Here is a 16,787-nt window from a genome sequence, read left to right as displayed (position 1 = left end):
TAGGTGCAGTAGTCCTTCAGAAAGATTGAGAAGGATCAAGAGCCAAACAGAGTTAACTGGTGGTGTACATGCCAAAGCCGATAGACCTCACAGTGCCATATATGAACACTAACACCTTTCACTCGGTCAGAGTTAAACCTTTGCTTCCAATGTAAGGGCTCAGCCTGGAGTGTTGTGACATAGTCAGCTGAAAAAGGATACGAAAACCTCAACAGCAGAAACAAACAAGCAAGGAAGCACACGGAGAATGATAGAAAGATTGCTTATTTGGATTGCTTATTCTAAAGCAGATAAAACTTTAAGAATGAAGGATAGAGCTGTTTGGTTTGGCTGGTTTTTCTTTGTAAGTAAATAAAAGGTAATTGCAGAGAAGAAATCAAATAAAATGTCCACTGAGAACAACGTAAGAAATAGGAGGAAAAAATTGCAACAGAAGAGATTTAGGATAGACATTACGGATTTGTTTTTAATTTTATGTGGATACTTAAACATTGGAAAAATCACTGTGGGACATTGTGGAATATATATTGGTGCCAAACACTGTCAGGAATGGTTAGAAGCCATTGAACTTGCTGCAGGTGTGGGGTATTTATCTAGATGAATCATGGAGGTCACTTCTAGCCCTTTTTTTTCTTTTTTTTTTGGTTTGTTTTTTAACCAACTTCCTTTGATGTAACTCCATATGTCACTGACAATTTAAAGTGAGCGCTACAAAAATTGTTGTATCTGTATAGTATAAAGAAGCACAGTGTATGCATGCTGACAAGCCCTTACTACAGAAGTTATGTACAGATACCATGAGTCCATTTTATGTAATTCTCTGACAAGAAAAAATACAAACAACAAACTGTTTTGTTCATATGAACTTATAATACAATCTATTACTGTTTTTATACATGCTATCACTCACAGAAATCTAGCCCTGACCAGTTGTGCATTAGTTCTTTACATAGCTGTCTAAATAACATCTGAAGAGTCGTAACTATGTTATAGTATCACTGTACCTATCGCTAATAAAAGGTGCAAGACACAGGGATGTTCTGAAAAATCTTTAAGAATGGTTCCACTCCACATGTGGTGTATTTTAATATTATTTTATACGAGTTTATTGTTTTGCTAGAATAGACATTAAAAAGTGCATTAAAAAGTGCTTACTAGAACCGCAGTTAGGGTTCTAACTTTTCTGAGGGAAAAAAACACTACCCTCCAATGAGCTGCTAAAGAAAAAACCAGAATTATAGGATTTCTCAAACACTGAATGTAGTTCATTCTCAAGTCCAAAATCTGAATCAAAACTAAAGGGATGAATCAAATGGATGTGATTTTTCACCTTTGCTACATGGAGGAGAAAGTAATTATGTTCTCCTTTAATAGTATTTTTAAACATACTGTAAAAATCAAACGGGCAAGCAGAAACAGAAATCTTCTCCATACAAGATGAAGTCAAAACAAACCCATTCTAGCAATAAAACAAAACAAAGTTAAAAAGAGCAAGTCTTATTCTTCCTCTTTAATTATTAATAGAATGAAAAACTTCTTCCTTTTCTAATTTCACAGTTTATTGTTCAGAAACGACTTATTATATTAAATACATGTTGTAATTAATCTTCTTCATGTAATTAAGCATTGGCTCTATGAATTAAATTCTAATTACACATAACAGAAAGCATAACTTTAGGTATAATTGTATTATGAACTCTATGTACCTTGTTCAGAGTTACTGTCAATGTACTATAAAGAATGCTTAGAATATAAAAATAACAACATCTCAAAGCATTCAATAAATGAAATACTGTTTTTTCAAAGCAGATTAAAATCGGAAATGTCTTTATTTTAAATAATTGTCTTCATTATTTCCATCATGACTTCTCTAAAATTTTAAATAAATCACTGTGTTTACATCTATGTTCTTGTGTGCATACACTTTTGTATATTATGTAGTTGAAAGGATTTTTTTTCCTGTCATTAAATATCACTTTTATCCTAAATACAAGATAGATCATAACTTATATTCTTATACCACTTTAAAAGGAACGGCTGGGAGAAAAGATTTGATTTGGACATGAGAGGGGAATAAACCAGACACTTTGCCACTGTTTCATCATTATTTTTGCATTATTCTATGCAAAGTTCTTATGTCAGCAGTATCAAAACACATAATTGGGAAGGCACCTCCACTATACTCTCAAGGGTGTTAATTCACGAGCAACACATCATCTTCATTATTCAGATTACATAGCGCTTGCATTTGCATAGGTTTATTTTTACTTTGTAAACTGGTTCTACATTCAGATAGTTTCAATAATAGCTGTTTTGTTATAGGCATCACTAAGAGCACAAGATTTACATTTTATATATATGGAAAAATACAAATAAGCAAAAGACTCATGGGAAAGTCATCACACTTCATAATATTTCTGAATTTCCTTTGAAAATGTTTGCAGATGTTTGCATCTGTTTTATCTGCATAGAAAGAAGAAATCTCAAAAAAAAACCCATTATTAAGACAAAAAGTGCTATATTATTTATTGTTAAAATTTTATGTCTTATTACAGAAGATGCCTTGCATCATGTCTCACATACTAAGCACTGAAGAACTACCTAGATACTGCCGAGGTTTTACTTTAGATCAGTGTTTGTATTAATGGAAAATAAGAGTCTAAACTAGGCTCTCCAGAACATATAATTTATTTCATTAATACACACTTATATATATGTAAATTCATCTCTGATATAACCTCTTTCTTCTACAACAAATAACTGCAAAACCCAGCCACAATTTAAATATGGTTTGAATCAAAGTATAAAACAATATTATATATCTATTATACAGGGTACTTCAAAAAGATGGACCGCATTTCAAAGTAATTTCAATTTGAAATTTGGTCTTTTTGAAATAGCCTGTGTACATGAGTTCTGCAGACCTTGTAGAAATAAGAAAGGAAATATAAATGGAAGTGAAGGATAAGTCATTTAGTTTTGCAAACCTGAAGGCTGTGTTAACATTGGTCAGATATTCGAGTAATACTTTTACGGGATGAAGTTAAAACCAAATTATTTTTCTTTGTTTAAATGTAGCAAAGTGAATGTAATTCTTGTGAACTGCAAGAGCTCTTTCATTGACTGAAGTTTTACGGCACAGTAATATTATAGCCTACATTTTTCTTATTTCTCACATTAAATTTTCAAACTTGACTGATTTTTCAAAGTAGTCAGCAAAACTTCACTAACATTAAAAGGCATTTTAACTCTGTATATGATTTGCTGATGGGTGAACTATTTGTTTTTTATTTTAAACATCCAGCTTTAAAGAATTATGGTGATCTATGAAAAGAAAAAAATGTATTAGTTATCTGTCCATGAAACTTTTTCTCCTAAGTTACTGAGATGTTTCTGAGATTCCTGTCATTTGCTGTAAAGCAAAACATGTATTTTACAAATTTACTTTGGCTGACCTTTTCAATAGAAGCCAAAACCAAACACTGGCATAGAATGTTAGAATCTACTTTGTCAGTACAGCAGCTACTACTTTTAAAGGATTCATACTCATACTGTCACTTTCTTCAAGTAATAGTAAGACCTTCACAGAATCACAGAAGAGTTGAGGTTGGAAAGAACCTCTGGAGGTCATCTGGTCCAACTCCGCTGCTACAGCAGGGACATCTAGAGGTAGTTGTCCATGACCATGTCCAGGAGGCTTTTTAGTATCTCCAAGGACAGAGACTCTGCAATGTCTCTGGGCAACCTGTGCCAGTGCTTGCTCACTCTCACAATGAAAAAGGATTTCCTGATGTTCAGAGAGAAACTCCTGTGTTTCAGCTTGTGCCTCTGGTCCTGCCACTGGACACCACTGAAGAGAGCCTGGCTCTGTCCTCTTTGCAGCATCCCCTCAGATATTTATAGTCATTGATGAGATTTCCCCTGAGCCTTTTCCCAGCTGAACTCTCTCAGCCTTTCCTCATAGGACAGATGCTGCAGTTCCTTCATCATCTTTTTGGCACTTTGTAGAACTCACTCCACTATGTCTATGTCTCTCACACTGGGAAGCCCAGAACTGGAAAAGCACTCCATATGTGGCCTCACCAGTGTTGAGGGAAGGATCACTTCCCTCAGTGTTTTTGGAAATACTTTGTCTAGTGCAGTCCAGGATAACATTGGCCTTCTTTGCAGCAAGGGCCCATCGCTGGCTTATGTTCAACCTGGTATCCTTAAGGACCCCCAGGTCCTTTTCTTCCAAGGTACTTTCCAGCCTGGTGTCCCCCGGAATATACGGTAATAGTACCTAATTTGAAAATCTACATTTCTTGGATCTTCTGAGAATTCAGTAAGAACATGCAGATAGATATTCAAACTTAATCCAGGACTAAACACATGTATGCAGAATACTTTGCTGTCAAAGATCGAAACCATCTGGTTTTTGTGTAATGGGATTTAACATAGGGCAGAAAGGAGTTTTTAACTCTGGTAGCAATACTAAAGTTTCAACCCTGATTCTACTGCACACATTTTTTTTTCTTGATCATGTTAAAAAACAAAGATAAAATCCACTTCTAGTAGACTGTGAACCTTCTTTTTTGCCTGAACAGTGCCTTATTCTGGCATTTCTTATTGTGTGTGTTTACTTCATCTCTGATTCAGAAGACTGACTAATCTGCGCTAAAATGGCTGAGATTTGAGAACATGAGCAAAAATATCTGTTCGATGACTCCAGAAGTTACTGGTTTTGCAGCTAGCAGCCCATGTACTGATCTGAATTAGCAACATGTAAAGGAAATCTATGCTTTTACATGAATGATATTAAGTGTCTTTTTCAGGACTTTGGTCCTCTGAAGTTATTACCAAGCATAAGAATGAATTTCCTCTGCAAGCACTCTTCACATTTGATATTCATATGGCTTTGAAAGTAAAACAATAGTATCTGAATATCCTTCAACATCTCTGTCATTTACTAATGAGTTCACAGATAGGAAAACTGAGGCAAGGAGTGAGTAGACATATTATCCAAATTACTGATTTCTGTGGAGAAAGGCATTGAACCCAGGCAGCACTAGTTTCTGGAAGCACCATCCTGTACTTTTTGCTTTTGTACTACAAATCGCTATTTTCAGTAATGTGGTGAGATGGAAGATACACTCATTATGGAAAAATAATGTTACTGGATTAAAACTACATAAAGTTTTCCTGATAGTACCATTCTGAAATTATCTAATCCTTCAAGCTGTTATCTCATGTAGTTCTGATCTTGATGCAATTTCAGACTCCGCTGTAAACTAAAAAGAAAATTACCATTTAAAAACAGTACTCACTTGAATAAGTATCACCATGTTTGAAGAAAAACTAGTTTTCATACCATCAATTTAGGATAATGATGATGGCAGACATTTTAAATCTCATTCTTTATATGTTTTTTGCTCTGAGCTACATGAGAATTTTTTTGTTGTTGCTGTTTGTGGTTTGTTTTTCCTGCTTACAAAATATCCAGATACTCTGATGACCTGTTCACTGGGTTCACTGACTTAAACAGTTTCTATTCTGACTGTCCTGTCACAGTAGAATTTGTGATTTATCTGTTTTTATATCCGTAAAGATACAGCCTTAATAAGTGGTCTCTTGCATAATCAGACTGACTGGGAGTTCACTAAATATAATCTTGAACTGTGTATCTCAATTAATCTTGCAGACTGTGGCTAATCACATCCACACCAGGCAGGCTCACATATCTCACCAAGCTGGATTATTAAAATCCATATTTCACGTTAACAGCCATGTGTGTGAGATTAGTTTCTAAGTAGTAATGCCCCTGCCATATATACCTCATATCTGGTATCTTCTGAAATACTGCTGCTGTCAAAGATGAAAAAGCATGATGTGCATTCAAAACTAGTTTACATTTCTTTTTATAGGCAAGCAATCTTTTATCGAGTCCTTTTCTTTGTTCTGATATACCTGAAAATCTACAGAGCACAGAATGTAACGAAGACAGAACTTGGTAAATGATCTATTTTGTAAGGATTGATAGAAGTATATGATTATATTAACTTTATTCATTTTCTATCATTTCAAGTAAAAACTTAAGTGAGAAAGCCTGCATTAATTTAGGTTCATACCATTAGTCATACATTAAGAGCTAAATTTCATTTTACAGTGAAACTTTTTAAATCTGGAGTAACCCCAGTAAGCTCAGTTGCCCTGGAAATTGCCTTAGCATTGTCATTTTACTAATTACATCCTAGGATAAAACACTTTCCATCCGATCAGTAGACTATTAGCAGAAGATCCAGACACTGAATCTCGAAGTTGCAAGTCTCTCGAGTCTGTAAAGGCAACTGATGCTTCACTTCATGGCCCATACATTTAAGATGCAGAATATCTGTTTAACTCCCTGTGGCCCTCAATACAGTTGCTGCAGTAATGCCTGGAATTTGCAGCGAACACCTTTTTCTCAAAATTTCTCTTAAAAGATGTCTTTGGTGCAGCGGGCCATCCAAAGATTTAAAGTGTACAGCTGCAAGCAAATAGGCTTTGCACAGAATTGCTAAATGTGATGATGCTTTACTTAAAAAAGGAGCAAGAGATTAGCATGTTTATTATTTTCCTAATGCACTGCTCCTTAATCTAACTCCTTATTCCCACAGGAGCGTGTCAAGGTCTGTCTGCATTCAGACAAGCAGCATTTGTCCTGAAGCCTTCTGGTAGAGGCAGCTCCGGATGACTGGTTGGATTGATGGGCACAGTCCCTGCCCTTTCACGACTTTCCAGGCTTTCTGTCGGGTGAATGCCTGAAAAGGCCCTTTTCCATTCTCGCAGATTCTTGACAGATGAAACTGCTGTTCTGGTGATTTACAGCCTGATTGTTCCATCCTTTCTGATGAGAAAAACCTATGTTTCAGAGCAGCTACAGTTTGGAGGCCTCTTCATTGGCCTTTTAGTGTTGGTTCATGCTTCTTGGCATTTTGGTGCCTGTAAAAGGTAGGGAAGCAGTGGAGAAGGATAGAAGCAAAATAGTCCAAGTCTAATCTGGAGTTTTGTTAAGGACCATGCAGTGAATTCATAACTTTCCATTAAAAGCATTGACTATGTAAATAGACTCTTCAAACCATCATATGTATGCACAATTTTCCTTCAAAAATATTTCATTCAAATGTATATGCAGACTGACAGAAAACGTAATCAGAATGCTCGTGCTTTTCAGAGCTTCCAATTGTCCTTCAGGTCTATCAGTTACTCAATAATTACATTAAAATAATTTTGATTTAAGGGATAAGAATGAGATTATTGCAATAAAGCACCAAAATAAATACTTGTTTAAAACTTTAGTGCCATTTCATGATTATGTATATATTCAGCAACATAATTTCAAGGGTACAGTTTAAATATATAGAAATGATGACATAAAGAAAAATCTATCAGGAAATGACTCTTGCTATGGTATTATACACTCCTATTCTGAAAAAGGAGTTGATTGTGCCATATATTGCAAATGTGACTGATACAATTTTCAAGTTGCATTTCGTAATGTATGCTCCCTGGTACATTGAACTCTGTATAACAGTAGTTGTCAATTTTAAAATTTTCTTAAACACAATTTTTTTTTTACATTACAAATCCATCACAATCTGAGGGAGGTGTTTATTGTTACTCATCTTTTGCAAACCTTCATATGAAATATAACCCATTATCAGTCACAAATTGCTGCTGATGTTTCAAAGTATATCACAGAACGGAGAAAAATGCATCAAGACAAATCAGACACCATACAGCTAGGTAACGGCTGAACACCCTCCAGAGACACACAAATGAGAATAAGAAATATGCTGTAAGTCTTGAGGTCAAATGCTTTACCTAAGAAGTACATTAATCCCCTAGAGAAGTGCTACTTTGAGAGTTTAATTTCTCTTAGGCAATAGAAATAAGGAAAACAAAAAGCCGCAAAAGCCATCCAACCCTATGCATTCACTGACATAAAATACTGGGGTGTAATATTGTGTTTGTCAACAATAATATGGCAATGCCAAAAACCCTGTTGTGCTGGGTATTTTACAAATTCAGAACAAATAACTCCTGCAAGGAATTTATTATCCATAAATCAGTAGTCAGCAAAAGACCAGACCAACTGCCTAATGTAATAGAGAATGATGGCTACGCAGAGTCTTCAGATTTGCTCATGGGTAAGAGAAACCACAACTTTATAATTTTTATACAAATTACCATGAAATATAGATTTTATGCTCCTCCCAGACAGCTATCCAGCCCTCCCCATTTATCCATACAATATCCATAAAATTATATTTTATTATTTGTAAGTATTTGAAAACTGAAATAATCCATGCTGATGTTAAGAGTGGTCAGATCTGCGATCAGTGTTAGATTTCAGATTGAATAGATCACAGCAAAGTAACTGACCACCAACAACTAGTTGAGTACATGTAGTGATATTTGCATAAAGAGCCAGACCGATATTGTGGCTAAACACATTCTTATTAATAAGTTCAACTCTCTTTAATGATAGTGTTTAGTTACACATAAAGGCGATTTTGTTTTCTTCTCTAATATCTTTTGGCTGTTTGGTTACTGAGAGCTTACCATAGAAATTCTTCATCTGGTTTGACATCACTCTGCCTGCAGAGCATGATAAATTATGTTATTAATATCAAATCAGTGTTAACCACAGTTCGAAGCGGGGAAAAAAAAAAGTATTATAAAGTTTTAAATTTTAAGAGTTTTAATTATTAAAGGTTTTTTTAATGCATTGACTGCCTAATTTGCATGAAAAATGTGAAAACTTCTAGCACTTACTTCAATTTATTGCATTCATTTGCTTCAAATTACATATAAGGCAGCTTAACCAAACTAAGCAATCTGAAGAACAATTATAATTCTAAATATGTACTATTTAATTGTCGAGCAAGCAAAGTCACACATAAGAAGGGGTACCATTGCCTGTGGAAAATATTTGAAATGAAAGAGATCAATTCAAACACCATTTCTTCAGCAGCAAAATGTGTCTTCCTAATGCCTTATAAACCACTTTCAGCTAACAGTTTTGACTTGGACATTCAAAATACAGATCATCTGGCTTTAGCTGGAGATAAAGGAAAGAGGATTTGGTGAATTAAAGGATTCTGAAGGTTTGCAACAAGCAAGCAGAAAGAATTTTAGGTTTAAACCCCAATACTGCCTACACCATGCTCAGAAATTACCACTCAGACCTATACACAAAAATAGCCTGTAGACTGTCCATCATCAGAGAGCTCGCAGAAAGAATAACGGAGTGCTAAATCTTGCTCTTAAACTGTAAAATTCCATGAAGAATATTTTGTGATTGTGAGAAAACACAAGCAATCTCTGGATTCATTGAGTAAATGGGAAACTGTGCTACACAACAAAATCTTTGTATTTAACCAGATACTGAAAAAAAATCTAGACTTCTGCAATTCTGCGTTAATGCCACTATCATGAAGGTCCCTTGTACTATCTCCTCTGCCTGAAGAATTCTCAGTTGACTAGCTAGAGAACATTTGACCAGGAAACCTGAGGGAGCCAGTCCCAAGAACAATATGGGCGTCACATTCTGGCTGTCTCGCCAAACAGGAGAATCAATTTCCAGACCTGAATCTGAATCAGAAAGCCAGGAAATGTGAAACTATTTATCATATTCACGGGTAGTTTTGGCTTCCCCCCAACCCCAAAATACCGCCTGCCTAAAAATTTTTATTAAAGCATGCCACCACCTCTGTGCTTTTCTTTACATCACTGCATAATAAAAGGTAATGCAATATTTTCTGTAATCGTGTTGTCTGCTGTCCTTTCTGTGTCAGCCTGCTGACCACTAATGCTGTTCAAAAAGCTGAGTCCACAGAACACACACCTGCATCATTTTTGCTGTTGATCTGCTGCGCCAGTTGTTCTCCTGTCCTGGGATTAAAATATCCAATGCTACGTTATTTTTAATAAAAGCTGAGGTGACAAAGCATGCACCTGTATTTTTGTTCATTCCACCTGCTTGTCCTGGTACTCAGCTGCCTTTTTTCACTGCAATAGCAAAACTCATGTGGCCACCATTACTGAAAATACTGTCTACTATATACTGCTTTAAGTGTTATGCTTTAGTTGGAGAGAAAGAAAGGACTATTCAAAAACAGTGAATCCAGACAGCTGTTTTTACAAGTTAACGTTGTATCATGAACAATTTTATACATGATGCTACTCTTTCAGATCATGAAAGGATTATGTATTGATCTCAGTGAGGGTCAACTTTGGACATGCCAGCAGAAATAACAAGCTAATTAAAAAAAAAAAAATCAGAAAAAACCCAAAATTAAATTAAAATCCCTGCACGAAGTAGAAAAATTATTTCCTCTAACATCCTTAATCAACTTGATGATTTGAAGAAAAAGGTGGGAATAACTGCTTAACAAATGTCTATTATGTGTAATTACAGCAGTGGCTGTAAATGAATGTGAACAGCAAGTAGGCACAGTACTTATCAGGTTAAAAGCATGACTGATGCTGCAAACAATAGAAAGTTAAATATCACAGAATCACAGAATCATTCAAGCTGGAAGAGATCTCAGGAGGGCTTCAGTCCTACCTCCACCTCACCGCAGGGTCAGCAACAGGGACAAACCAGGTTTCTCAGGATAGTTTATCCAGTCAGGTCTCGACAGCCTCCAAGGACAGAGACTGCACAGCATTTTTGGGCAACTTGTATCACTGCTGGACCTTCCTCATTGGGAAAAAGTTTCTCCTTATATCCAGTCTGAGCTTGTGTTTTACCAGTTTACATCCACTGTGTCTCGCCTCTCCACCCCGCAGCAGTGTGGAAAGACTGGCTCCATCTCCTCAAGGGCCTCCTCCAGGCGCTGGGGCAGCTGTTAGGTCTCCTCAAAGCTTTCTCTGCTTCAGGCTGAAACTGCCCAGGTCCCCCAGACCCTCCTCACAGGACAAGTGCTCCAGCCACTGCCATCGTGGTGGCCTAACTCTGGTATCCCTCCAGTTGGTTGCTGTCTCTCTTGTAGTGAAGGGTCCAAAACTGGACACAGTATCTAGATGAGTTCTTACAAATGCTGAGTAGAGGGAGAAAACCACTTCCTTGGGTCTCCTGGCTCTGCCCCTTTCCTGCAGCCCATGGTGCTTTTGACTGCTTTACTGTCAGGCCAAAGTGAGGGCTTGTAGTTGCTCGAGCGCTTTTACTGCAGAGCTGCTCCCCAGCCTGTAGGTCTGCAGCAGCAGCTGTTGTAAACAAAATATTTCAATGAGCTTTTGTAACCAAAAATATATCAGTGGAGAATTAAAACAAACAAACAAAGAAACAAACAAAAACCCGCTACACCAGACATATTTTTAATCTTCACTTTCAAAAGGTAAAGGCAAACGAGTTCAAGTAATAGACTAACTAATAGGACATTCCTAATTAAAAATGACAAAAAATGCAATCCATTTGTGTAACAATTGTGAGAAAAGAAACATATGTTGTTGTTTCTGAAGCAGCTCTAACCTCAGATCATTTTTCTAACACCATTAAACTTAAATGTTAGTCCTGCAATTATGCACACTAACAGAAGAAGAGAGCCTGCAGACACAAAATTACATGACTCAATTTAATACATGATTGTTACAGTATGTAAAAGTGTGCGTATATATTTAGCTCAATATGACCTAAATGTGTTAGACAGATATGCAGGAATTCAGCAAGCTTTGATAGAACTATACGCAAAGAGATGTCATCCATTTCCATGCCACCCTATGTCATCTTTGCTGCACTCCAGCTTCACAGGCTTTTATCATTCCCACTGAGTGAAACAAAGTCGGCATCTTTTCTCTGTTACCATTGCCACTCAGAACAATCTCGTTGTCTAAATTGGTCTTCACATTTTGTACGTTTGAAAAATAAGCCACTCCAGAAAGGTACATCAATAGGATGCAAGTGACCTGTGATTCAGTGAAAACCTCAGGACACTAAAACCTTCTCTGTGTCTAAGTGTACAATAGCTGTTTTGTCAAAGGCTATGCTTAGAAGGGAAATTAAGTTTCACTTAACTAAAGGAGAGCTGTTGTCTTCACTGCCAGCATTATATATTTTAAAACTAGATTAACTTATTTTTCTATCATATTTTTTTAAGCTACTTTTTTTTTCAGACAAATTGCTAAAAAATTTTGATCATACAGTACCGTGATCCTCCATGTTACGGGGTGTTACCTGTGATCATGGCCTCTGACATCTCTGGACCCCAGGTGAATTTGCCCTGTCTGGCCACTGAAGCCCAGCCTGGTGCACCAGGGGACATAGGGGTTCCCGTTCCAGCCCAATGGACGTGGCTGCTGCTTCCCCCTTTGTGGGCTCAACCAGTAGCAAGGCTGAGTGTGTATCACAGAGGCACACACAAACACAGAAGATGCTGACATGGATGGTTATGCAGGCTGCCATACAGAAGACACTGCCTTGAAATACACCTTCATACAACTCTTCCAAGACACACAGGAGATGTGAGCACAACCAGTCAAGCACTCTTCCTCCTCTTCAGCTGGCCAGGGTTGAAGCTCAGCTAGTGAAAGCACACACATGACACTGTAGATTCACAAGCACACACACATTTGCAGATCCCTGAGGACTGGCATGGCCCTTCTGTCTGTCCAGTTCCTCTGCCTGTCTCCTCCTCACCTGCTAGTCCAGCTTGGGGCTTCCTAATAAACAAGTTGTCATGTTCCTCTTGTTTACCTCTTCTTATCATCTACAAAGTCTAGGTGATCTTCTCCAAAGCTGTGCCTGGAGCTTCTTAATGGCCCATGAGTTACCATCTCTGTTATCCTATGTCTATCAGGTTTCTGTCTTTGACTGCTCTTGTTCATTGCTTCTCTCTACGTATTATCCCCTTCTGCACTGCAAATGTCTTTGATTGGATGACCTTAATGAAGTAAATGTTCTCAACTTCTATGTATGCTTACACCTTGTAATTTGCTATTAACTTAAAAGACATTATTTGTCTTTATGTGTATTACATATATATTAATCAGAGTAGTATGAAGTAACATGTCTTATATATTTGATACTGATGAAGAAATAAGATCTGCTGTGTGCTTTAAGGAAGTACATTTTTCAAGTGTTGTACTATAGACATTTCTGAACCCTCAAAGATCATATTTAAACATTTTCTATTAAGGTTTTTCTTGGTCTTTCAGGATCTGTCAAAATGAAGTAGTATTATATTAGTCTTGCTGTTCCATTGGCTTTAATAAAATTCACATTACACACTAAGGTCTCCTTTTGTTTTTAAAAAGACACAAAGTTTATTAGGAGTATTTTAACAAGTTATTCCAACACTATTTAATTTCTTTTTCTATTGTTATATGCATTACACCAGTACTACTGTTTTATATTGCCACCTAATTCTATATTCTCTAGAAACATCAAAAAAGTGAAAACATATTTACATATTTTTCTCCAAAATGATCAGGTCTGATGGATACTACTAAAGCATTTCTGAATCTGATGGAGAGGGAACTTCAGATCTGGTTTACTTTTATTATCATGGTGTGCTGGTTTGACCAAAATCAAGTTAATTTTCTTCATACAGTTAGAAACCTCCTTTTTTAAATTTTACTCGTAGCTAGCATGGTCATTGTTTGCACTCAGTTTGAGAATAATAACACGCTGGGACAGAGTTACTGCTTTTTCTTCAAGTAATTTTTTTGAGTTGGAATGAAGAGAATCTAAGAACTTACTGTTATCTTAGCTGTTGTCTGGGAAACCAAGGTCTTTCCAGGCTCTCTACCTGCAGGTGTGAGGCAGCTGGGAAGGGAGGCATGGATGGCACAGAACTAGCCTGACATCCAGACTGATCAATGAGAATATTCCATGCCATTAGCATCATGCTTCATGTTCATTAAGAGCTTTTCTGACTAAAGAGATCCATTCCAGCTCTGCTCCATTTCAGTTGATTTCTGTTCGGGAGTTCTTTTATTTCATCCTTTTGCCATTCTGCCATTTTGCAGTCAACCTCTGGGTCTTTCTGCCTTTTTGTTTTTTTTGCTCTCCCTGGGCTTGGGTGTTTGGGACCAGGGTGCTCTTCCCAGGATGGGCTGCTCAGAGGTGACAGAGTTTGTGAGAAAGTGCATTATGTATCACTTCTTTTATATTTTATTTTCATTTTATATATAGTAGCAGTATGTTAGTATTATTTTGTTAAACTGTTATTATCTCAAGCCACAAGTTTCTCCCTTCCGTTTTGATATTCCCCCCTATTTGGGGGTGAGGAGGGAGGAAGGGATGGAAGAGGAGTGGGGAGAGTGAGCGAATGACGATGGTGGTTTTGATTGCTAGCTGGGGTTAAACTGGGTAAAATAAGGTAATCAGAACTCCATGAACTTGTCACTAGCAAAAATCCCATTATTAAGTTTAACATCTGACGCTATTTATAAAGAATGAAGAACTCAGAATATTTTTAAAAATCATATGATAAACGCAATCTTACCTTATATACCATCTTCAAGCACAATTCATGTTTTTTTAAAAAAGACAAAACTCATGTTTTATCTCTGATTTCAGAACTAGATATATTATGTGGGATTTATTTTACGCATCTTTAGGTTTCAACTACTGGACTAGTCACCTTCAGTTCTGCTCAAATTCCAGGGAAAGAAAGGCACTTTAAGAATAGAATTCATCCACTTCGATGGGAGATTAATTATGCTTTTCAACTGAGATATATTTATTTTTCTTCATTCACTATAAAATGTCTCTGAATGACTTACATAATGTAGGTACCTGCATCTGTCTGTGTGAATCCCATCCTATTACTTTTTTACTATAGGATTGATGTGTTGTCAGTTCGAGTGTTTTTTAATATTACAGGGGATGCACTGTTTATCGTGAAATGTACTTTTATGAATTCCACACTTATCTATAATTCCCACATTGCAGGTAACATTTACAGTTCCCTCAAAAGTAAACAGATATATGAAGATGCATTTGAAGGCAGAATTTCGATCAAAGCAAATGGTAATGCAAAACAGTTCTTCACTTCCTCTTTTGGAGTTCTTTAATGGGTTTAAAATTAAAATAGCTAATTAACTATTAGATTTTTCAGTCGATCAGCTAATTTTAGCTCTCTGTTTTCTGACTGTGACTGTAAGAAAGCTTTACGGCATAACCAATGTTTCAGTGACTTTTTTTTTCTTCCTCCCTGAAGTTTTTTCAAGCTGAAATTTGAGAATTTTGTACATTTCTCTGGTATTTGTAGAAGTGGGACAAGATTTAACAGTACCAGATCTGCTATGATGCCATGGGAAATCCCAAATCCGTCCACTGTGCATTGTACGATAGCACATTTCTGATCCAGAAACTTCATATTTCTGTTCAAACTGTGGTGTGCTAGCTAGTTACACTGTCCCAGTAACAGGACATGGAATAAAACACTAAATAAGCCTATAGTTTGATTTCTGAATATTATTGCTATCACTTCATTTATACATACATATGCAAAACTGTTAACAGACTATAGATAACAATATTGAACTGAATATTTTAGTTACCCTTTCAGCCCATTGTAGCTACTAGCAAAAGTAAATTATGCTATAGAGTACTGGGGTTTTTTGCCCCATTTGGGGTTTCTAAGCGCTTTCTGAACTGGTACTTATCTAGAGTTTATTGTTATTAGAAGGTGATTAATTTGAAGGTGAAATCTGGGACATACTTACATAAATAGGAGGAAGACTGAAATGAAGAGTATTTTCAGCCTACACTAGAAGAAAAAAATATTACCTTTAGAAAAGTGGCAATGTGCCAGCTTTCCTGATAATGGTTGGTAATTAACTTCAACAGCAGGCTGCACACCTGCTTTAGGATGTCTAAGGGTGTAAATCATTATCCCCTGAAATCTCAAGATTTTAATTTTAATTTTCCTGTTTGGACCCCCAAGCTCAACACCACAGGGACAGATGGCTGAGCATGGCTATAGTTTACCAGAGCAGAGTTCTAGAATTTCTTTGTGAGAAGAAAACATCCCACTGTGGAACAAGGCCTGACTCTTCCCATAGGCTGTAAGCTACCCTAATGCCTAGAATAATTTTGCTGATCAGGTCTTTAAAGCTGATGCAATGAAAGTAAGCCTACTTCTACAACAAAACTCCTGTAATGCTTTGATATCCAGGGAATATGGAACATGGGTTCACAAAGGAACAGTCCTGTTTATCTAATTTGATATTCTTCTATGATAAGCTCACCTGCCTAGTGGATGAAAGAAAAGTGGTGGATGTAGTTTTTCTGGATTTTAGTAAGGCTTTTGATACTGTCCCTCATAGCATCCTTCTGGACAAGTTGTCCAGTTTTGGGAAAAGTGAATTCATGGTTCACTAGGTGAAGAAATGGCTGAATGGCAGGGCTCAAATGGATGTAGTGAATGGGACTGGTGTCCAGCGATGTTCCTCAGAGTTTAATTCTAGGACAAGTTCTGTTCATTATATTTATCAACTGTCTGGATGTAGGAGTTGAATGTACCATTAGCAAGTTTGCTAATGATACCAAAGTGGGAGGTGCTGTTGACTCTTTCAAGGAACAAGAGGCTTTGCAGAGGGATCTAGACAGATTGTACCACTGGCCAATCACCCAAGGCATAAAACTTAACATGACCAAATGCCAGATTCTTCACCTAGGATGGAGTAATGCCAGGCACAAGTATAAATTGGGAGAGGACTGGCTGGAAAGCAGCCCTGCGGAAAGGGATGTGGAGGCACTGGTCGACAGCAGCTCAATATGAGTCAGTGGTGTGTGCCCTGGCAGCCAAGAGTGC

This window comes from Caloenas nicobarica, chromosome 1, assembly GCF_036013445.1.
Source record: "Caloenas nicobarica isolate bCalNic1 chromosome 1, bCalNic1.hap1, whole genome shotgun sequence".
NCBI classification, from domain to species: domain Eukaryota; kingdom Metazoa; phylum Chordata; class Aves; order Columbiformes; family Columbidae; genus Caloenas; species Caloenas nicobarica.
The sequence above is the reverse complement of the archived record's forward strand: the minus strand, read 5'-3'. Positions refer to the sequence as shown.